Raw genomic sequence first — 6,604 nt, 5'->3', positions numbered from 1 at the left:
ATATTTAACATAATATATATTATATATAGTTAATATAACATATGTAATATAATTTATATATAACATAATATAATATATAATACTATATATAATATAAATATATTTATATATTTATTTTATTTATATTTATAAATTTTATTTTATCATTTCCATGATAGTGATATTTTTCTTCTCTTTCCTAGGTCTTGAAAGGGGACTATAAAACACCAGCCAATCTGAAAGGATATTTTCAGGTTAGAAACCCCGAGGGGAATTCTGAATTCTGCGTATCTGGCTGTCCCACTCACTGGCTTGCTGCATATCTTGGACACTTCACTTCTCTAATATGGCCGATAGTTTCCCCATCGGAAGATTGGGCAGGGCTGGGGGTTGGGCCAGAGGCTCTCTCAGAGTCTGATCCAGCTGGGCCCAGGTCTCAGCAGCTCTGCCTGAGCCCCCTCCATCCCCTCGTCTCCTGGCTTGACAGCTGTGGGAGGGGACATGCTGGGGACTTTTGTCAGGCTTTCTGTCTCTAGCCTTAAATTCAGTTTTATTTCAAGTGGCAATTCCCAAACATGACCCAGCACAAAATTTTCATCAGTTTACCATAAAATGAGACACACAAAGGTCACGTGATGTGGGACTATGTATGAATGTAGGCGCACATACCCTCCTGCATCCCCACATACGTCCCGGGTATGTCCGTGGGAGGCAGTCCATGGATCGTGTCAAGAAGAACCGCCCCTTGACCAACATTATAGTGTCTTTCTTTTGGTGTTAAAGAATCCCCTTTTAAATGAAGTGGTGGTGCTAAAATTAGTAGTTTCAGTTTGTGTGTGTTTTATTTAATTTGGCAAATAACGGGTGGGCCACCCTGTGCCAGTCCCCAGTTTAAAATCAAATTGGTGAAATCTGATTTCCTGGGGACCACAGCTTTCGTGCCCATCTCAGTTCTTTGGGGAGGGGTCCACGCTCCCTTTATGGGAATCAGAGACCCATCTCTTGCCACTGTGGAAAAAATGTTGCCAGACTTAATCAGCACTCATTTATTATTTGTTTTAACCAAAAAGATGATGTCACAAGAACAACCAACAGAAGTGGGGGGAGGGGAATTAGCCACAAGCCGAAACTCTTCATTTTTGCATGTCGTCCTTTTCTGCCCACCTGAAGGTACATTTTTGCATTCGTTGCAGTTTCGTCGTGCGAGCTGCTTGGTTTTGCTTTCTGAGTGTTTTCCATCTTTTGGGTTTCACTGTTGTATTTTGGATGGCTGCAGAGTGTTCTCTAGAACGCATTATGTGCCATCCGTTACTTAACTCCCACCCCGAGATCCTTCACAGTTTTTGCTGTATCCCAAGTGATGTCGTGTGCACATCATCCTGATCTTGCCTCTCTTTGTGGGGTGAGAGCTTGGGGCTTGATGGAATCATTCCCTTCAAATACATTTTTGGGGAGTGGAATTGGTGAGTGGAAAGGTCCAGATGTTTTTTTTTTTTTTCTCTTCTTCTTCTTCTCCCCAAAGCGCCCCCCCCCCCCCCCCCCCCGGTACATAGTTGTATATTCTAGTTGTGAGTGCCTCTGGGTTGTGCTATGTGAGACGCCGCCTCAGCATGGCCTGATGAGCGGTGCCGTGTCCATGCCTAGGATCTGAACTAGGGAAACCCTGGGCTGCCGAAGCAGAGTGCGCGAATTTAACTACTCGGCCACGGGGCCGGCCCCCAGGTCCAGATCTTTTTAAGACTCTTGAACGACAAGGCTAAAATTGTTTTACAAAACGCTTGGACCACTTTACACTCCCTTGCAGCGTATGGCACATGCAAGATGTCCAGCTGACCTAGGACTGTTTTTTTGTGCTGGTAGGAACAAAATATGAAGAAATGGTGGTCTATGCTCCATCACCGTGAATACTCCCGCCCTCAGGAGAGTTGCCTGCATATTGGGTCAAACCTCTGCTTTCTGTCCTCATCTCCTCTGCCGTCCTTCACTGTGCACGTGACTTCATCCATTGGTAGGGCAGCAGGGAAGTACATGGTGGCACATGCATTCTACAGAATATTATGTAGCTTTCCAAAATGGTAATCATGATTACTGTAATTAAGGAAGCGAAATGGAGCAGCTCACAAGTTAGAATTGCAACAGATGCAAAAATGTCTACTCACTCCCTAGGCTCCAAACACGCTCCCCCTTCCAGCTCTTTGCTGTTCCCTCTGCCAGGAATGCTTTTCCACCCTGAGCTTTGCGTGACTGGCCTCGTTTTCATCTTTTCAAGCTTTGCTTATGGGGTGTTTTCCAACACCAACAACCAAGTCTCCGATGCTCCAGACACCCACTGGGTGTGGAATAATTTAATTCAGTTCTGACACTGACTCCCAGAGAGAGCGTCAGACCCCGCAGGTTCAGGGCTCAGGCCCCCAGGACAGCCCCCACTTCAGATGCCAGGCGCAATGGGGTGCCCATGCTACTCGCATTTCTGCCTGGACAACTACATGTCTGGGGGTTCCCATGACATCCCCACTCAGGTTTGCTAATTTGCTAGAACAACTCACACGGCTCAGGAAAACACTTTACTTCCTAGAGTACTGGTTTATTGTAAAGGATACAGCTCAGGAACAGCCGGGTGGAAGAGATGTACGGGGCAAGGAATGGAGGAAGGGACCTGGAGCTTCCACGCCCTCTGGGTGCACCACCCTCCCAGCACCTCCATGTGTTCACTAGCCCTGAAGCTCTGTGAATGCCATCATTTCAGGATTTTTAAGGAGGTTTCATTAAGCAAGCATGATTAATTAAATCACTGACTGTTGGTTATTCACTCAATCTCCAGCCCCTGCCCCCTCCCCAGAGGTTGGGGCGTCAGGCTGAAATTTCCAACCCTTTAATCATGTCGTGGTCTTTCTGGGGACCAGCCCCCATCCTGAAGCTCTCTAGGGACCCTCCAGCCATCAGTCTTCTCATTAGCAAAAGATGCTTGTCATCACTCTGGAGGTTCCAAGGGTTTGAGGAGCTGTGTGCCAGGAACCCAGGACAAGGATCAAATGTTTATTGTTCTTTACACCACAGCTTAAATGTCATCCCTGGGAGTGGCCTTTCCTAGCCACCCTGTCTGAGGTAGCCCCACTACCACTACTCATATCAGCCCATTGTATTGCCCGGACATTATCTTGCATATGTGTTTGTGTAACAGGCTCTCCTCCTGCTAGAATGTAAGCTGCCTGAGAACAGGGCATCCCCAGCACCTGGCACATAGTAGGTGTGCGGTGAATATGCCACGAGTGAGTGTGTGCCTGACTGAGTGGTGCTGAGAGGCGAGCCTCAGGGCGGTGAGACCCTGGCCTCCCCGCCTGGCCGTGACGCCTTGCTCTGTGTGTTGTCTTCCTCTAGGTGAACCAGAACAGCACCTCCTCCTCCCCCTTGGGAAGCTCGTGATTTCCAGGTAGGCCTGCGCACCTCGCTGGGGCCCCCCACCACTTCTGAGCCCAGGAGCCACTTTTCCAAAAAGCTTGTCCTTCCAGAGCCTCCCTGGGGACGAGTGTCCACCAAGGTGGGCTGACCCAGCCCCATTGGGAGGTTCCCATGGCGACAGGTTGGGGGAGCTATTTATAGAATGAAGGCTTAGTCTCCTAGCTCTGGCTCAGGGGTGGGGGCGGGGATCAACGCTGAACCTACCAGAAAAAGCTTTGTCTGACATTGGGGAGGGGGCAGGGAAGACCAATGTGATGGGGCAATTCTTGGACCATTTCTGCACAGAATGCTGTCTGCCAATTCGGCTTCTATAAACAGCATCAGGTTTGGCCCAAAGCAGTTAATGTTCTAATAATAGCCACAAGCAGTTCTGGGCTAGGAATAACCCCCCGGCATTGGGCCAAGTGCTTACTCCTTGTGTGTTACTCATTTAACCCTCAGCATCCCTGGTAGGCAGGTGATGTGATTGTCCTGTTTTACAGAAGAGGAAGGCAAAGCCCAGAGACGGCCTTTGACTTGCCCAAGGCCACACCGCTACCAGATGGCAGAATTCTCCCCAAAGCCATCTCCCCCAGAGTTTGCTTTCCATAAAGGATTTCAAGTGCATGTTTTTCCATCCGTATTTTGCTAAAGGGCAGGGGACTGTGTTCTGAACTTGAAAAGTCAAAGATCTAAGAACTCACTTCTGGTTTGACTTCTCCCGGCCTCCATTTTCCACATCTGGAGAATGGGGATTCACCGATGTCCACCTGCAAAGGTGGTCGCCCGAGGAAGTCAGCTGGCCCCGGCGGGCTGCTGGGCCCTCGCTGTGGCCGTGGGCACTGGAGGTAGGGCTCCGGTGGGTGGGAGCTCACTTCTGTCCCCAGCCTCTCAGCCCAGGCTCAGGGGAACTTGGGGCATTCACAGAGGTCACAGCCACCTTGCGTGGGTATTTCCCTCTTGTTTTAGACGGTACAAGAGCTTCTAGCCTGTATTCTATTTTTAGTCTCCTTTTCTTATTTTTAAATACTCAGCACATTTTTCACTTTTCCTCTTCGAAGTCCAGCTTGCGGCAACCTGCAAGGCTGGAGACACTCAGTCCTGTCATTAGCAGGGTTCCCCTCTTGACTTGTGCTAAGATCCCAGAGTTCTGTTTAATTCCAAAGCAAAGAGCTGTTCCCGAAAACAAAGTGGATTCGCCTCCTGGAGAGTTCAATCAGACTCTCCGCCGGAAGTAGTTGCCTCACAAAGTAAAGTATATTTGTGGCAAATAGGAGGCCATGAGGAACCCTTTCCAGAGTCCTGGTGTCCAGAACAAAGGGAAGCAGGGACTTTTATTTCGGATGGGGAATGAATATTCAAAAGGGAGAGGTGGGTGTTCGCTTATGCAGGCTCAGATGGAAAACATGAGTCCACGTACACTGCAGGTTACGGTAATGAGGCCTGAGCTCCTGGAGAGATCTGAGCGTTAAAAATAAGGCAAAGGTCACAGGCGTAGCTCTGTGGTGAGGCCTGGTCTGGTCCAGGCAGGTTGGTGATGGCATCTCCTTAACAGAGCAAAAGGGAAAGAAAACAGTTTGGAAAAACAATTAAATGCTTCCAAAGCCACCTTGAGGGCCACTCCCCTGGAAGACAGTCTTTCTCCGTGTTTCTAATTCTCTTCCCCTCGTTCTCTTTCTGCTGATTCCTTAGTAGCATCTCGAACCTTCTCATTGACAAAGACCAGAGAAATTCTTCACTTAACTGTTTAAACGAGATCCCTTATACAGGATGCTTTGGCTGATTCCTGGTGTAGAATTGCCTGGAACAAATGCTGCTCCGTCCGCTGCCTGCAAACATTCATTGGCGTTTATTGCCTGATCATTGCCGTTTGCTCTTCAGAAATAAGGAAAGTGTATCTTTGAGGTCAAGTGGATACAGGTTGAGATGGGGGTGAGAACCGAGGAAACGTTCTTAAATTTAAATTCTCTCTTCTCTCGGGCCATCTGGGAGGCATAGAGCAAACTCCCATGCTTAGGCGAACGCATGCTGCCCATCCGTTCTGCAGTCACACGTGTAAATAGAAAAGGTCTATTTCAGAACTGCTCCGCTGGGCCTCACGCCACTTTCTCCCCCTTTCAGATCTCTGCAAACGGCTTTGTTGCCAAGAGGAGAAGAAACTTTGCATTCGAGTGGAAATCGGACCACTACTCCAAGCATATTGCTTGCTCTTAATCGCCAAAACAGGACTGCCAATGAGGAATGTATTTGCAGATCTTTGCAAAAGCTGAATCGTTGAAAACTTGCCTTGAAACACTCTATCTTGGACACTCCAGGGGAGAGATCGAAGAGCGTGGAAGGAGTCCAGCTTTTGAAACGTTGGTATTTTATATTTTTACCCCTCAAGAACTTTTTTTTTAAGAAATGGATTTACCACCCTCCTTAATTTGCTGGACCGCCTGGGTGGCTTTGTTTAGGGGACAAGGCCCATCACCTGTGCCTCTCCTATTGACCCTTACTTTGAATTCAAAAGAATCTATTTAAGAATTTAATATATGAGGCTTTCTTTGACTCCTCCTCAGTTCTACCCAGTTTCAAAGAGAAAAAAATACTATTATTTGAATAAAGTGAACAGGGACTCATTTGTCTGTGCCTTACTTTACAGTGAATAGATGTTTTTTCCCCACATTGAAATTTTTTTTTTTCTTTTTTTTGCTGAGGAAGATTCACCCTGAGCTAACATCTGTGTCAATCATCTTCTTTTTTTGCTTGAGGAAGTTTCACCCTCATGGCTAACACCCATGCCAATCTTCCTCTTTTTGTTTGAGGAAGATTGTCCCTGAGCTAACATTGTGCCAGTCTTCCTCTGTTTTGTATGTGGGACACCACCACAGCATCCGCTGATGAGTGGTATTGGTCTGTACCTGGGAACCGAACCCAGGCCACTGAAGCGGAGTGCACTGAACTTAACGACTAGGCCACGGGCTGGCCCCCCTGTATTGAATTTTGTCAGGTGGGCTGATGACAAGCAAAGTCCGGGGAATAGGTCCATGCAAGGCACAGCTGAACTCCTGTGTCTTGGGTCCCCAAGGCCACCCTCAGGTTGGGTGCTTTGCTAGAAGGAGTCACAGAACTTAGAAAACCTGTGATACCCATGGTTACGGTTTATTACAGCAAAAGGATGCAGATTAAAATCAGCAAAGGAAGA

The 6,604-nt window shown here is 47.8% G+C and overlaps 1 long non-coding RNA gene across 1 annotated transcript; it reads left to right on the top strand.

Moving 5' to 3' along the window:
- Positions 1–108: 108 nt before the first annotated feature.
- Positions 109–6,038, top strand: LOC124232602 (uncharacterized). The gene is made up of 3 exons (XR_006886898.1): positions 109–233; positions 3,358–3,409; positions 5,539–6,038. It is a non-coding gene; the product is annotated as an uncharacterized LOC124232602 (long non-coding RNA).
- Positions 6,039–6,604: the final 566 nt, after the last annotated feature.

This window comes from Equus quagga, unplaced genomic scaffold (assembly GCF_021613505.1).
Source record: "Equus quagga isolate Etosha38 unplaced genomic scaffold, UCLA_HA_Equagga_1.0 HiC_scaffold_8321_RagTag, whole genome shotgun sequence".
Lineage (NCBI taxonomy): Eukaryota > Metazoa > Chordata > Mammalia > Perissodactyla > Equidae > Equus > Equus quagga.
The sequence above is the reverse complement of the archived record's forward strand: the minus strand, read 5'-3'. Positions and strand labels throughout refer to the sequence as shown.